This window comes from Pithys albifrons, chromosome 7 (genome assembly GCF_047495875.1).
Source record: "Pithys albifrons albifrons isolate INPA30051 chromosome 7, PitAlb_v1, whole genome shotgun sequence".
Lineage (NCBI taxonomy): Eukaryota > Metazoa > Chordata > Aves > Passeriformes > Thamnophilidae > Pithys > Pithys albifrons.
Window position 1 is genome coordinate 54759424 of NC_092464.1, and position 16135 is coordinate 54775558.

Here is a 16135-nt window from a genome sequence, read left to right on the forward strand (position 1 = left end):
AATTCTGAGTGTTCAAGGTTCTTGCCATTTTTCTCACTCCCTTTATGTTTTGTACTTGCACTCAGAGATTCTGCTGTCCTATAGAGATACCAGAAGGAGAGAAAATATCTGTCAGTCCCTTTGACTCTGTTATTTCTGCACATAGAAATTGTGTGTATTTACAGATTCTAATGAACAGTTTATTTTTGAAGAAATCCTTTATTCTCTGTACAGAGAATCTGAAGAGGGTTTTGAAGGTTCTTGGGAAATGTGCAAAGCTTTTCTCTGGCAGGGAGATCAGATGTCTTGCCTACTGAGTTTTGAGAAGTCAAATTTCAACTCCTCTAAGATGAAATCAAAACTCTTGAAATATTCTGATCATGGTTGTCAGATTGATGTTTGCTTGAAACAAACACCAGCAGTAAACTTGGCCTGCCAGATTTATTCAGGGAATAAAGCATAACATTTACACAGAAAGAGGGCAGCATTAGAGAGAGGGGAGGTGATCAGAGCTGACCTTTGGCGAGTAGTACAAATCTCTAAGTATGAATGCCCCAGTCAAATAAACTTGTTTCCAGAAGGTTAATTCCTCATGAAAGAGAAGGTCAGACAGAGAGTATATGTGGGAGCATTTTTAGTTTAATTTATTTTAGTGTATAAAAAAAAAAAGACACCAGATTTCATTTTAGCAAATAACAGTTAAGAGAAGTAATTGGTTGAGTGATAAAAGTATTTTAGAAGCATAAAGCTAAAGTCAAATTTCTTCCAAAACTGGTAAGAAACTGTGGGTTGAGGAAGAGTAATTGCTTTGACTAAACCAGATGTTCTTGATTCAAGAAATTTGGGTTCTTAAAATCTTCCTTAGGCTCTGGGTGAATGTGTTCAGGTAAATGCCTTCTTCCTTTGCTTTATCTGTGAGAAAAGGAATAGCAGTGAAGCCTTTTATTGCTGTATTGTGTGCATAAGGTATCTAGATTTTTTGATCTCTGCAGAGTGTCTCTGACATTATTTTGGTTTTTTGTTTTGTTTTTTTTTGTTTTGTGGTTTCTTTTTAATTGTCAGCACTGTTCTACAGAGCTGGTACCCTTTTCATCTTGCAGATCTCTACTGTGTGTTGCAATTTATGCTCCACGAGAAATGGCTTTGCTACAAATGTGATCCTTGTCTCACATGAAATTGCTTTGCTGTAAATATGACATTAGTGTGAGCCAGTCAGCTTGCCAGATTGCTATTAGTTTGTAATAAACATTTAGGAAAATGAAGCATCATTAAAGGAAATCAGCTGTTTCATGTAGCTGCTGCATATTTATCGACACTCTGCTTACAGGAATTAATTAGTCTCTGATTGGGGGAGGCACATTGTAACTCCACCTCTTGGATCCTTTCCATTCTGGTTCTTCTTGTGCTGTCCTCTAATGTACTGACATCCACAAGATAAAATTAATAATTTTAAACCCACTTGGGATAATGCAAACAAAGTGACTGTAACGCAGCTTTAATGTAGTCATTCCTTCATACTTATGCACAGTGGAAGACCATCAACTTGTGATAATGCACTTCTAGTTGTGTAATATTAGCTGTTAATTAAAGAACAAGCATTATGCAAGCTGTGTTATCCAGTCAAAAACACATTTTTTGGTTTTTATTTCACCTCACTGTTTGGGGCAGAATTGACTGTTGTTCTATGCTTATAGAACCATGAACTAGTCAGATCGAGGTTACATTAAATAGTTATTTACTGCTGTGATTTTCATATCATTCCAAACCTTTAGAAGACACTTGCCTGTATGAGTATTGCCATTGATAGTCTTCTTTACATTCATATGTCGATCTAGATTAATTTTTTTGTCAAAGCCTTCAGTTTTCTTTTTTAGTGCCAGTAAAACAGCTTTCTGCTTTGTAGTCAAAGGGTTACTCGTGGCAGCAATGTAGGAAACACGTAAATATTGTTTAAAAGCTTTTTTGCTTTTAAAAATTCCTAGTTTGCCCAGCCATCTGTCAGCTGTGTACCTTTCTGCATAAAGAACACTGCAGAATAGCTCAGATCAACTCACTAGAGTGAAGGTGAATACAACTGGGGTAACAATTCTGGTTAGTTCACAACTGTAGGTTTGTCATCTTGAGGCATCCCAAATCTGGGCTGCTAGAATAAACAATTTAATTAATTCTGCAAAACAGAATGACCATCAAGAAGTGGGAGCTGCAGTTTGAAAGGGGCATTCTGCACAGCTGGAGATCACAGCAAAGCAGAAGCAAATGCATTTGACCTGAGCCTGTGATCCAAAATTCTTGGCACTCACTGGCTAAGCAGAGCAAGAATGGGGAAACGTAACTGAGCTGTTGTTCTGAGCCAGATGCTTTTGGGCATCGTTCCCCCACATTTCCAGAAGGTTCTTGGGATGAGGATACTCCTCAAGTCAATCAGAGTTGCCACGAGAAAGTTTTGTAATGAGTGGTAGCCATCGATGTGAGTTCGATCCAAGAGGTGAGATGAGATCGGGTGAGGATTGGGTGAGGTTTTCAAGCAAGTTAATACACCCATAAAGAACAAACACTTTGTAGTACATTGCATAATACAAGTCAGTTTGATGCACTTGTGGTTAAATACCAGTGCAAATTCCTGACAGAGCAATTGCAGGCTCAAATAACACTGGTAGAAAACAGGTCTGTTGGTTGTAATGGTTCTAGTAACAGCATTTTTTATATGTCCCTCAGTGCACACTGACACTGTTTCAAGCCATTGGGCATCCAGCAGCACTGCAAGATAAGGAGCAGTGTGCAAATGAATCTCTGCACTCTGACTCCAGGATGTTGGATTTTTAGGTGGTGTCACCTCGTGCCAATTTGGAACTTCATAGTAAACATTAAAAAACAAAGCCCACCTTATTAGAGTTCATACACTAAATTGAAGATCAGAACATAATGGCTAGTGGGAATTATTTTTCTGAACAGAAGAGCAAAGCATGTGAGTAGTAATTTTGAGAAACAATTCAATGCTTTTATCGCTGCCAGATCAACTATCAGTTTTGTCAACCTTTTAACATTAAATTAACATTAACTTGATAATTTTAACATCACAACTTTGCATTACACTGACCTTTCACATTACAAATTTACTATTGAAGTTGTTTATTAGGGCAAGATGCGGTGTATTTAATAAAGAGCAGCAAAAATGAAGAAATCTGAAATCACTGATGATACAAACAGGTATTTTCATGCAGGAAATCTGTATCATTGGGGCAGTGGAGCAGGAGTAGGGAATGAGCACTGCATCAAGAAAGGCACCTTTCTCACAGCTACAGAACTGGGGTTTATGGAACAGAAGTTTTTGTGCAGTGTCCTGACCGTTAGGCTGTGCAAATTAGTCTCTGTTTAATTTAAACCTGACCTTACTGCTCCCTGTGCTGGACAGCAGGAGCAGGGCTGGGGCTGCACTGGAGGGGAGATGCCTGTTCTGGGAAGTATCATTTCAGGGCACAGAGGTTCCTGGGCACAGCACTGCAGTGATGTGACATCTCTGCAAATCACAAAGCAGATTCTTAAATCAAACTTGTCCTTGATGATCACTTGGTATGTTAATAGATTAGATTTGAGCTTCTCTTACATTGTTTTATAAATGGCTTCTTTTGTGCTCTCGCCTTTCACCTACCCAGGGGATTATTATGATACTCTAATAAACCATCAGGAGCTTGCGGTTTGTTCCTGGAGGGATTTGACTCCTGTTTTCATCTCCTACTGCCAGTCAGCAGCCTTACATTGAAAGGTAATTAGATTATCCTCTAGGTCTCTTTCCAGCCTTCACTGAGTGCATCTAAATTCAAGGAGTTAAGTTTGCTAAAGGACTCTGCTTGACTGACTGTCATGGCAAAGCTGTGAAACAAAGCACTTCAAAGGTATTCCCCGGGGGAAAAAAAAAAGTCAATTAATGTTTTATTTATTTGGTTGTAGTTTCTAACAAACTTACTCTCTGAAACATGGCTAAAACATTGATAAAGTGTTTTTCCACTGCTGTGTAAGCAATGCCTGTCTCATGATCAGGAAGAGAAACTGATGCCTGCATTCAAAACTGACATCCTTTTGCCTAATATAAGACCATTTTCTGCAGATATCTGTGCAATTTACTGTATCTTCATTAATGATGGGTAGTTACACGAGATAACAAAATGATCTGTTCATTTGGAATGTTTTTGACTGTGAAGCTTGCAGGAGAACAAGATCCCTCTTTTCACATCTTTCTTACCTTCCTTGCCTGTGTTCTGTTAAATGGTAAAATATTCCTTCCCACAGGAAGGCAATGGATGTGAATCACACACAGGAGAAACTTTGTGCAGGAAGAACTTGTCATTTCTGCACCTCACGTTTTTGGCTACAAGTGCAGCTTAAATGAACCATTAGCAATCACTAAGGTGGAATGATACAAGTTTAAACATAAAAAGCCATCTCTTTGAGACATAAGAAAACTACAACCAAAGAGTTAAATTAGTATTCGCACCCTGCATAAGGGCATTTAATGTTTGACCACTACTTAAATTAGGTTAGACATTGGGTCATTGGTAGTTGCCTAAGTTAAAAGGGATCCAAATTAATCCCTGTTAGAAGCTTGTATGGGCTTAAACGATCCAATTAAAACTGTTGCAACTTCTGTTCTGAAGTCGGGGGCTTAGAATCAGAGAGCAGATATTCCTTAAAGACCTGTAATTAATCTTCCTTTTTCTCCTAAAGAACTCAGAGTTGTTCCTTTAAAGAACATTTTTTAAGTCATAAACTCATCCCTAGTGCATCCTTATGCAGCCATCCTCCTACTTTCATTACTTTGTTTTTACCTCTGGGAGTTTTGTAGGTGTCCTGAAGTTATTTTCTTTTCAAGATGTCTTTGATCTTTCGTTTTCAGTTTTAGCCATTCATTACCAGATGTATTGATTTTTAACATCTCTCTTTCATAAATTCCTGCAGTCCCTTAATTTCTTTATCCAGTTTTGTCTTGTTTTTTTTTTTTTTTTGCAATTAGGAATTATCTACTATGGAGGAAAACCAAGAACAAGCTTCCTAACAGAATAGTTTTTCCAGATATTTTTAAGCTTTTCTTGTGTTTTACACCTGACACTTCACAGTTACTAATACTGTTTAAAAAACACCCAAACAAACCAAACCAAAAAAAAAAAAAAACCAAAAACAAAAAATATCCCACCTTTTTCTTTAGTTATGAAGGTTAAAGCAAAAATTTATGGAATTTTGGTGGGAAATTCATTTTCCATCAGAAAAAAAAAAGATGTATTTGTTTAAAAAAACCTCAAAAAAACCAAAAAGCAAAACCAACAAAACTAAACAGAACAGATAAAGAGTGTTATTTTGCCAGATTCTTTTGGAACTTATATTTAGGCAGGTGATGTTAAAAATCTTACGATTTTTTAATCTCTATATATTCTTCCCTTACTTTGTTCTGTTCTTAGTAGTCATTGAAAATGGAAGGAAATTTTCTGTTTATGTTGTGTTTTACAAGGCTACTTTCCATTTTAAAAAATATATTCTGGAGAAATATTTCTTCTTGTCCTTATTTTATTTCTTGTGGGTTTTCTGAGTCACCTGGAAATAAGACTGCTTATGAGAAAAGATACAGATTTAGGAAAGTGTGTGGAGTACTGTGAAGCAGTAATTCATCTGAGATATGTGGTCTTAAGCCACACACAGGAGTGTCCCGATTGAGGGCTAATTTTGTGCTGTTCATTCACATCATATACTGGGTGGGAAAGACTTTTCTGCTTTTCTTCTCCCTGTCCTCTTCCACCCCAAGCGATGCAAAGCCACCAGTGGCATCCTGATCATATACTGGGTGGGAAAGACTTTTCTGCTTTTCTTCTCCCTGTCCTCTTCCACCCCAAGCGATGCAAAGCCACCAGTGGCATCCTGATGGAAGTGACTTGAGGTCCTCTATGTTCCTCTTGCCCTGTCCTTCTGTACAGCCTTGACCATGAGCCAGGATGATGCTTCAGGGCTGTTCTAATAAATGTGGGCTGGGCTGCCTGGAGACTTGAGGTACCTGAGAGACCAGAATCCCTGCCCAGGGTGTGGGGGGTGGCTGCAGCTGTGAATGGGGCTGCAATGCTCAGGTTGGAGCTGTCAGAAACGTCGTTTCTAAATAACTGAATTCAGAGGAATTGAAAATGGGGTCTGTCGTTGTTTTCAGTTATCCCAGGTCTGAGATCAGCTTAAATATTTTCACTGATTTCCATGAAATTTTATGTTCTGTAAGTCAGCTGTCAGATCACTTAATGGACCAAACTAATGAGCCAGTTCTTTTTTCCTGTGGAATAAGTTAGCAGCTCTGATTCTGTAATACAAGATATAGTTTAAAAGACCTGGGACTTCCTGTTTCTCTTCTCACCACCCCCCTCCATTTCTTTTTGTTTCTTTTTTCCAAGCTTATTTTTATGTCTGTGTCATGCATGTTGCATTCCAGAGCACTGGAAAGAAAACAGAAGTTAAAGCCTCAGGACACCCACTCAGTATGGTGTGAATAAAACTAACAGGGAGTGATGCTTGGCTCACAGGATACCTCTTTTTAAAGTTCTGGGGGCTCGTTTTATTTATTTTATTCCTTTATATCAGCTGTTTGATGTAGGCAGTATGTTATGGTATCATTAAAGTGTATCAGAAATTGATTTTTTAATATTTTTGACTGTGAAACCAAGGTTTTAGATAGTAAATCTTCTGTAAAAATAATGACTATCATTTTCAATGCGTTGGACAAGTTCATCTACACTGCATTTATAGAAATTTTTCATTTAAATTGTGGCTTTGCCATTTAAAAGTGTTAGTTTCCTTGCTCATAAAAGTGTTCTGCATATCTTTTAAGATCATTAATTCCTTCTAATGAAAAGCTTTATTTCATTTTATGGAAACTGATACTTCAGCAAACTTTGCCTCTTAATTTTCCCTCATTACTTGTCTGGCATTTAATGTCTATCAGAGTCTGGAAAAAGTACTTATTTAATTATTTATAACAGTTTGTGTTCATGAAAAGAAAGATATGAGAAGCAAGATTGGCCACTGAACTGCACCACGTATTACACCCAGCAGTAATTTAAACTTTACATCTTAAACCTGGATCACTATTTGTAGTCACTAAACTTTGTGTAAGTGATGCATTTGAAAGCACATAAAAAGAAATGTTTCCTTTTTCAGAGCTGTGTTGCTTAGATAGCTTGCTTAGTATGCAGAGCATCTACTTGCATTTATTTGAAGAAAACTTACCAGCAGCTTAATTGGAAGTATCTAAGGACAAAACCAAAGCTCTGGGTATGGCCTGTCCTTTACAACGAGATCGTTTCTTCCCAGCCCCCATCTTTTTATCAAAGCCTTATTTGCTCTGCAAGATGCTTGTTAAAACAGCCAGTTAGAAGTAATTTTGGCACTGATGCTTTTCAGCTGTATAACTTCAAGCTGGAAATCTGTGACAATCATTTGTTTTCTATGAACTCAAATTATTTGATCTGCAAATGCCACCAGGAGGTTCTTTTAAACTGTTTCCTTTTGGGTTACCCAGCCTTTGTTGTGCTGTTTCTGCTTATGGGTATGTTGCTCAAGTTTGGCTCTGTTATCTATCTCCTGAAGAGTACCTGACCTTACATAGAAAGAGAATTTGCAAAAATACACTTATATTTCTTTTATTAGGAGGTTAAAAGAAGTATTTATTTCAGAATGAATGAACAGCCACAGCAAAATGATTGTTTACCCTAACTATTTCTGAATATTATTATAGATTAACCTTTGGATGATGACTTCAGTAGCAGCCAGTAATGCTTCCTCAAGCACAGGCCTAAAATATGCCACCAGTCACACCATTTATTTTTGTAAGTAAAATACAGAAGCCATGTAGGATGCACTCAAGTTAGGGGTTTTCTTGGTCTGACCTGCTCAGAAATTAAGTTAAAAAAAGAAAGAAAAGCTAGCACCCCTTTCTATTTTGGAGCAGCTTTTGTCTCACTGCTTCATCTTCTCCCTCATCCATATTCAGTTTTATTCCTTTTAGGTGGGGAATAAAGATATAAAGATGTTTTCCAAAGGTAGCTGTGAAGTTCAGTTTGTGTCTTTTTTCCCAGGTGTCTCAGGCATTTAGGAACTTCCAAGCTGTGGCCCATCAGTTTCTAGGCAGCAGTTTCCTTTAGGGCAGTCCTCAGCCATGTTTGTCATTAAACATCACATTAAAAATTACAGCGTTAATTTAATTATCTGGTGTGAGCTCATGTCAGAATGTCCTCCCGTGCAGAGCTCTGGGGTTCAGGCTCCTCACCTGCATTAATGTCAGGACTGCACTGACACCTTTCCAGCACTTCCAGGTCTGGGATTCTCCTGTTTCTGGGCAGTGTTGGTGTCTGGGCAGTGGGGCAGCGAACAACACATCCTAAGCATGAGGCACCTCTGGAACTCTTTTCTCATGGTGTTAGAAGGATGTTTGTGGAAAAGCTGGGCATGGCCAAGCCAGTGTCCCATTACCTGGACACCTTCTCACCCACCACATGTGCATGCAGAAGCTTTTAGACTTGAAGGTAACAGGCTGTCCCAGCCTTTGAGGCAAAACATCAAGGCTTGGAGTTTGATACAAAGAGGATCCTGTTCAAAAATCAGCTTGTCCTTTTCAAAGGGACACTGTAGGCTTTGTACAGCTGTAATTGGCACAGAAAAAAGGGAGCTGGCTCTTTGTTAGAGGAAAATGGGTAGGAAAAGGTGCAAGCTGCCTTATTTACAAGAGCTTTTAGGTATCTGTAACTGAAATGGGCAGTATCAACCTTGGCAGCTGTCAGAAATAAGGGAGGGCAATAAATGCTGTAGATGGGTATTGTAGGTAGGGAACTGAGAGATCTAATGTCTTGGTCTGAAAATACAACACTACAAACTTGGGAAACAGTCCAGAAAACTCCTGGCATCACTGATAGTCTTACGTGACGTTTAACAGACTTAATGAGAGAAGAACCTACATTTTCTGTGAGAAGCAGAATATGCAAGATCATTTCCTCCTTCCTAAAATTAACAGTGAACTGCAAGAGGAAACGAGTGACCTGTGGAGGAGATCTGTATAAAAGAAATTGTGACTTTCATGGAATGCAAAGAATGTTAAGAGAAAAACAAACCTGCTGCTACTATAATTCAGTGTTATTTCAGTTCTAGCCAAAGTATTTTTTAACAATTGTACTGCTAACTAGGCAATCTTGCAGGCATGTTTAATGTTCTGTCAAGTGAGTCTTCTCAGATTCATAAGGATTTGGCAGTAATTAGAAGCTGCTTTCTCCTTGCAAAACTGTCATGCTACAGGTGACTCATCACCAGAATCTTTGGTGAAAAAGACACAAATATGTCAGAAAAAAAAAAAAAAAACAAACAAAAAAACCCCCACCAAACTGTGCTGTCATTGTTTGTGTATGTTATATAATCATATTCTCATGGAATTTTGGCTTCCATGTTTTATAATATAGGTCCAGCACTGGGATTCCTGCTTCTCTCTGTCTTCATTTTCCCAGTTTGGTGTGAGGAGGTGTGTCATAGCTACCAGTCATTCCTTTCAGCTATTCCTGCAAGTGTGCACTAAACAGTGGGGCACACAATCAGAAACCAGGCTCTAAGTCAGTTATGGTGACAAAGAAATTCTGGTCCATTTTGTGGTCTGTTTTCTGTGGCAATGGGATTTTCCAGCAGAGGGAAATGTTTTCCATTTCTGCATAGCTCTTACAAGTTGCAAGAGATTTGTAAATGAAATACAGTTTGAAGACCTGGTAACCTTGCAGAACCTCACTTCAAAACTTAAAATCCTGTAACTGCAATACAGTTTCTCCACAGTTGAAATAATTAAGGATAATTTTTAAAGTAACTGTATCATGTAACTGTGTAGCTTTGGGAATTACTTGTTTTGATGCCTTAGGGTTTATATATATGCCAAGGTACACAACTGCTTTAAAAGCAACTTGCATGAAAATGGTTCATACAGACAAGGTTAAGAACAAATTTCAAAATGTTTTTTGCTAACTGGTCATAAACCTTTCAGTCAAAGTCTTTATTACAGTAGAAGTTTTTCAAAAAGTAGAATTGGATGGACACTTTTGGAGGAAGATAAACTTGGGATGCATGAAGAATGGTGAGAGGTGTTTGATATTTGTTTTGAGTTTGCTGTTAACTTGACTGTTTTCAGGGATGAAGAATTAATCATGTGTTGAGACCAGCACTGTACTTAGAGTGGGAATTAGGGAAATAAACTGGAAATTAGTTATTCTGTGATGGCATATTGAGCACAGCTTGCACATGGCTGTGACCAGAGGGATGAGTCTCTTGTCCTCCCTCCTTCTTATGGAGAAACAAGTGAGAAAAAGCTTCTGCAGGAACCTGAGGCATTGCCTGCCCTGGAGCAGAGGGGTGTGAAATGAGAGAGGAAACTCTGCTCTTACATTTCCAACCTCTGGGCACGATGGTGTTTGGCATTTACAGCATTCTGAGCAGTGCCCTTCCCACCCCCTGCTGCCAGTGTTCTCTGAATTGCTCCTACTTCATCTGTGCTAAGTATAAAACCTATTGAATAAGTAAAATAATAAAACACTAACTTTTCAAAACCATGCATGCCCAGAATTTGCACTTGTTCCATACAGAGCTGCAAATACAGGCTGTCATTGGGTGAGTGTTTTCAAGTTAAATTCTTTAGCCCCCTTCAGATCTGTCAAGAGCTCTTGCAAGAACAATGAGATGTCAAGGGCTTGCGAGCAGAAACATAAAGAAAACCTTACAGAAGGAAAAGATTAGGCACCTGTTCTAAAATGACAGAACCTTTTGTTACTGCAGGAGGTCGTTGTTTTGTCAATCAGCTGCAGGTGAGGCATTTGGGCTGAGACAGCCTGTCAAGAGCACTTTGCTGCTGCCCCTCTGGCACGGGGTGGGAAACTCTTGTGTGTCACAACAACATCTACACAAGGAGCCAAATGCACACATAAAATAAAAAACTTCTTGTATGGTTTTGGCATAAAAATGCATATGCAGGTCTGTTTGTTTGTTTAATATTTTCCATGATAACATATCTATTTTTTTTTCAAAGTGGAAAGGAAGACTGTTTCTTGTTTCTATGCAATTCCTTTGGGGCATACATTGAGGAAGGAATTTCTTTCTGTTTCCTGGGGTTTAACTAGTGAAAAATTAACAGTAAATTATCTGCAAACAAAGGGAGAAAATAGCTAACACAGAAATCTGCTTCTATTCAAAGAATTAATGTGTAGTAGAAGGTCACTTCCCTTATAGGACATTCTTTTCAGGGCCTCATCCTTCCTCTTAATATATTGTGTCTGAAAAAGAGTTTTGATCACGTTTTGAATTTCTACCATGCCAAATATTTATTTTACATGTTAAAACCCATAGATGCTGTCATGTGTTGGAGTAGGTCAGAACTGTTTTATTTAATAACTTAAAAATTCTGTGGACCTTAATCCTTGCTGAAGTTAAATATTCTTTACAATGTTATATGAACAGATGATGAATGATTAAATTCTTTAGTTCTTGCTTACTTCAGTTCTGATTCAGTTTTCTCTGTAAAAGAAGATTCAGGCATTCATTTTCCATAAGTTTTTATTTAGTCTTAATTTCTAACATTTTATCTGTATAACTGTTCCTAGTTTTATTATAACTTTTTCCATATCTGGTAATATATCCTTTTGGTTCCTAATCTCAATTTACATAAGGACTGATGTGCTCATTTTTGCCATGGCTCAAATTCCCTGACTTCTGGAGTGGTTCTTTTCTGAATCCCACCATTAAAATCTCCTGCACGAACTCCACTGGAGCCTGGAATTTCCCCATCTCTACCAAAATGGAGTTATTTCAATGTGCAAGCAGGCTTTCAAATTTTCAAAAAGTGTTTTACTAGTGGGATTCAAAATAAGTTATGATGATCCCCAGACTTAGACTATGCAGATTTTAATATTTTTGTGTAACTATATATTCTCAGACATGAAACTAAATACTATATAACCAAATGTGTATTGAGGTTATGCAAAAAGAAAAGACAAGAAAAAAATACTGACTGTGTGAGTTCAACTTTAAGTTCTTTTTACTTAAAAATATTCTTGTTCTCAACTTTAACTCTGAGAAAATACTAAAATGTTTAAACTATATTTATGTAGATACTCCATCTGTTTGGCTCAAACAAAGATCAGCCAGAGCATTGAGAGTTTAACCCAGTTTCAATCAAAATATGTCTAAGATCTGTTCATTCCTAAAACTCATGATATGAAGTTCTGGATTGTTCATAAGTGTTCGATCATCATCCCTCAGAAACTGATTGTTCCCAGACCAGGTCACACGTCTAGCATGGGAAATTGTTGTGTGTGCAAATATATCTATATCTATCTATATCTGTATCTGTATCTATATCTGTATCTATATCTGTATCTATATCTATATCTATATCTATATATCTATATATCTATATATCTATATATCTATATCTGTATCTGTATCTATATCTATACCTGTATCTATATATATCTATATCTATATCTATATCTATATCTATATTTATATCTATATCATCTATATCTATATCTATATCATCTATATGTATTTGTTTGTATGTCATTTATAAGAAGCAGAAGAGTTTACTGTGTTGGGCAACAGTTCCAGGTGTATCCTCTCTTACATCTCTGGACTGTGGGAATGTTTGTGGCAGATTATTTGTATGTATCTTTCCACCTTGCTTGATTTCCCCTGAGATTCCCTATTAGCTCCGCAGGTTAAGGAAAAATAAGAAAGAGCATGGCAATACTGAGTGTTTGGGGCCTGGGCCTGTGTCCTGGTGCTTTCTTTTGTATCAGAAAAAACTTTTATTGACCTTCACAGAACCGCAGCCTATGCAATGTTTGGAGAACATTTTTTCTGACATAACAATGCCTTGTAAGATGATGGGGTTCACCTCTGCAAATTCAGCTGTTACAGCTGGGTATTTCTTTGCCTTCTTTGGCTCTCCTGTGCTTTACTGCTGACAAGGTTCCCGCTTTCCTCCAAATACTGCCCTTAGATAAGACACAGGAACTGCAGCTCTGAAATCACAAGTGATGAGTACGTACAAAGGTAAAAATCCAAAGGGAGAGTGAGAAGAAAAGGTTACAATACCAGAGGCGTTTCTTTGTGTCTGAGTTTTCTCTCAAGTACTGCTGATTTTTCTCTCCCAACTTCTAAAGAGACTAAGTAGCACAAGTCAGAAGCTGAACTCTCTGATGTTTGTTCACTGGTCTGTAAAACAGAGAATGTGTAATACTGCTTCTAGGATGAAGATGTTAATGCCTACAAAGCTTTTTAAGAATGGAAACCACTATGTAAATGTGAACTATTAGCATAGCTTTTGACTTTAACAAGGGGCTGAGATGCTGCAAGAGTTCATGTGCTACTGCTGAAGTGGTTCAGTGCAGGCCATGAGAAACGTGTCCTGAGAGAACCTCTGAGGCAGCCAAAGCCTTTAACCCCAAAAGACATTTACACACTCCTAACTAAGGCTTGTGAGACTTGTTTCTGTTTCCTCCCTTATTCATTTTGGGGCTGGTTTCGATAATCAGCCTGGGGGAAGCACCTCACACAGCATGGTTTAAATGTATAAATCTTGGGTATGTCTGTCATCCATGGTAAAAGCAAACCACCCTCAAACATGCAGCTTTTCTCACTTCATCCCACCTATCCCTGCAGAAATTCCAGCTCCAGCTTAGCTCAAAGCTCTTGTTTGCTGGAGGGAGGGAATGGGAAAGCTCAGCTATCTTGTTCATCTTAAGATGTGTTAATATAATAAAAAATATAATTGCAATATCTCAAAGGTCAGAATAATTGGTCTTGAGAAAGTCTTCTGGAGAGGTGGGCAGAGCCAGCAGGATGCAGAAGGCTCTACACCTTTTCATTCCTGCCATTCAAAGGCTCTTCATCTGGAGACCACAGTTGGGTGTTCAGTAGTGTTATGACACAGCTTGTGCAGGTGGAGAGCTGTGGCCAGTGGTGTTCATGTGTTTCCTTGTCAATAACATAGTGCAACAGATACCCTTCTGTTTATAAAAGGGTTCAAAGTCTGCAATATCTGTTGCCTTGTTTGTGTCTCACATATTTCTATTTACTAAACTAAACCCTCTTATAGTTCTCATAGTGTAGCAAAATGAAAAAAGTCTATTTTGGTACCTGAGGGAATCAAAGTTCGTGTGTTTTGTTTTTCCTTTTTTTTTTAATGAAAGAATGGGAACCTTTTTTTCTGGGCAGCTTCTGTGCAGGCATAAAAAATGCTGTGTCAGAAAAAACCCACTGGAAGGCATTCAGTAAGTACCACTACAAGTGCAAATTTCATGGCTCTCTACACACCAATAATACTCTTTATCAAGGTCCGTTTAAATATTTCATGGTGTAGAAAAGACCAAAGATGTTACATTACTTGCTGTATTTCACCTAAATGTGGAGTTTATTTCTACTTTTTCAACATAGCAGTTGGACCTGAAAAGGTGTGCATTGTCATTAACAACATCACATTTCCCATTTTCATAAACAGTCACACACTTCAGGAAGCATCAAACACCTGATGTGCTTTGCCTGTGATCTTACTTAATGAGCCCTTCTCATGCATACTGAGTTTTAATAATGCTAGACTATAATTAAAACTGGCCTGAAATGCTTTAAAATGCCACCTGAGAAGCCTCAGTATTTTTATGTATTCAGCTGCTTTTCTGCAGAAGACTCTGTGGAGGACAGAGTCCCACCTCCTGGTGGGCTCAAGTGATTCTGTGCTCTCTTTCTTCCATCCATTCCTCCCTCCTGATGGGTCAGTGGAACCATATCCATGTAGTGCTACTGGGTTGTGATCTCTGACAGTGGCAACCTAAGATTTTCCACTGTTTGGGTAAGTCTCTGCTGACATTCCCAACTCTGTAGAAAAGTGTTAAATGCTCCTTCAGTGGTTCCTCCCAGCCCTGTGATGTTTGAAAACATGACAAATGAGAAGTCTGAATTCTTGTTGTGCTCATTCAGTGTTGGAGCAATAGCACCTTTGGTATGAATGGATAAGACAGGCAGGGTTTAGTCCAGGGACTTTGGGGTTTTAATATTTTTTTTCAATTCTGCTGGAACGACATTTTAAGTCAATTAGGTCACAAAATCGAGAGGAAAACTTAATCTGAGTTTAGGCTTGTGTTATGCAGGGATGTTTGTGCAGAATGCTGCTCTTATTTCTCAAAGTTTGTGGCAAAATTGTGGTCACTTCAGAAGCATAAGATGGAAGACAGTGAAATTATTTCCTGGTTCTGAAATAATATGAATTGCACATACATGTCATGACAAAACATTGCTTATCTGGACCAAAAAGAATATTGGTACTTTCAGTTCCCTTTATAACATCTTACCTGCTTATTAAAGGGTTTTCAAACAGAAAGAAGTTTTGAATTTTAAAAATTAACTGAACCAAACTGTTCTGAAGTTGAATTTATCATTATCTTAATGTTAACCATAATAATAAACTAATAATTTCATGTTGATATTGTACCTGTGGAAGGTAAGCTTAAGAATACAGTAGGTGATTATTTCTAAGGGAAAACTTTCATCCTGACCCTGAGGTGTGTTCAAACAGTAGTAGTAAGTTACTGGTATGTGGTGGTTTTACATAAATGGTCAGCTATAAGGGCTATCCTTTGTCAATTAGTTAAGATTTTAAATTGCTGTGCATTTTTGTACCAGGTCTGCCAATAATATCTTATTGTGTCCTGCTGGCTGGGACTGTTACTATTAATAATTCATTCCAACCATCTTTTTTCTGCAGCAAGTACTTGATAAAAATATTAATGCTGTTATGGATATAATTCAGAACTTTTTCATTGCTTTGATCTCTTAAATTTTTAAATGTCTTCTCATATATTTCATAATGTGTTATTACACAATATACTGGAGCCAAATACTGGGTTGTATAACTGAGACAAATCAAGAATGATCACATGAATGCCCCACTTTGCTTAGCCTTCGTAATTAGGTGAGCATGAGGCAGGTAAAAGTGTTAATTTTGTACTAGTCATAGCTCAGTAGGTTTAGGAAAAAGGCAGTTTAATTATTTTTAATAATAACATTAGGCCCACCTCTAATTTTGCACTTATGATATTAGTTACTTTTATATATCTTA

The 16135-nt window shown here is 37.7% G+C and overlaps 1 protein-coding gene across 2 annotated transcripts in view; it reads left to right on the forward strand.

Annotated features, from left to right (window-relative positions):
• Positions 1-16135, forward strand: part of CNTNAP2 (contactin associated protein 2) — a 1051893-nt gene that overhangs the window by 208395 nt on the left and 827363 nt on the right. Inside the window, exon 1 of one of the 2 annotated variants that reach the window (XM_071559620.1) lies at positions 3825-3872. The exons of the other annotated variant lie outside the window; for it this stretch is intronic. The gene's annotated coding sequence lies outside the window, so the exon portion shown is untranslated. Of the gene's footprint in view, positions 1-3824; positions 3873-16135 lie in introns of those variants that run through there. 2 annotated transcript variants of the gene reach the window in all.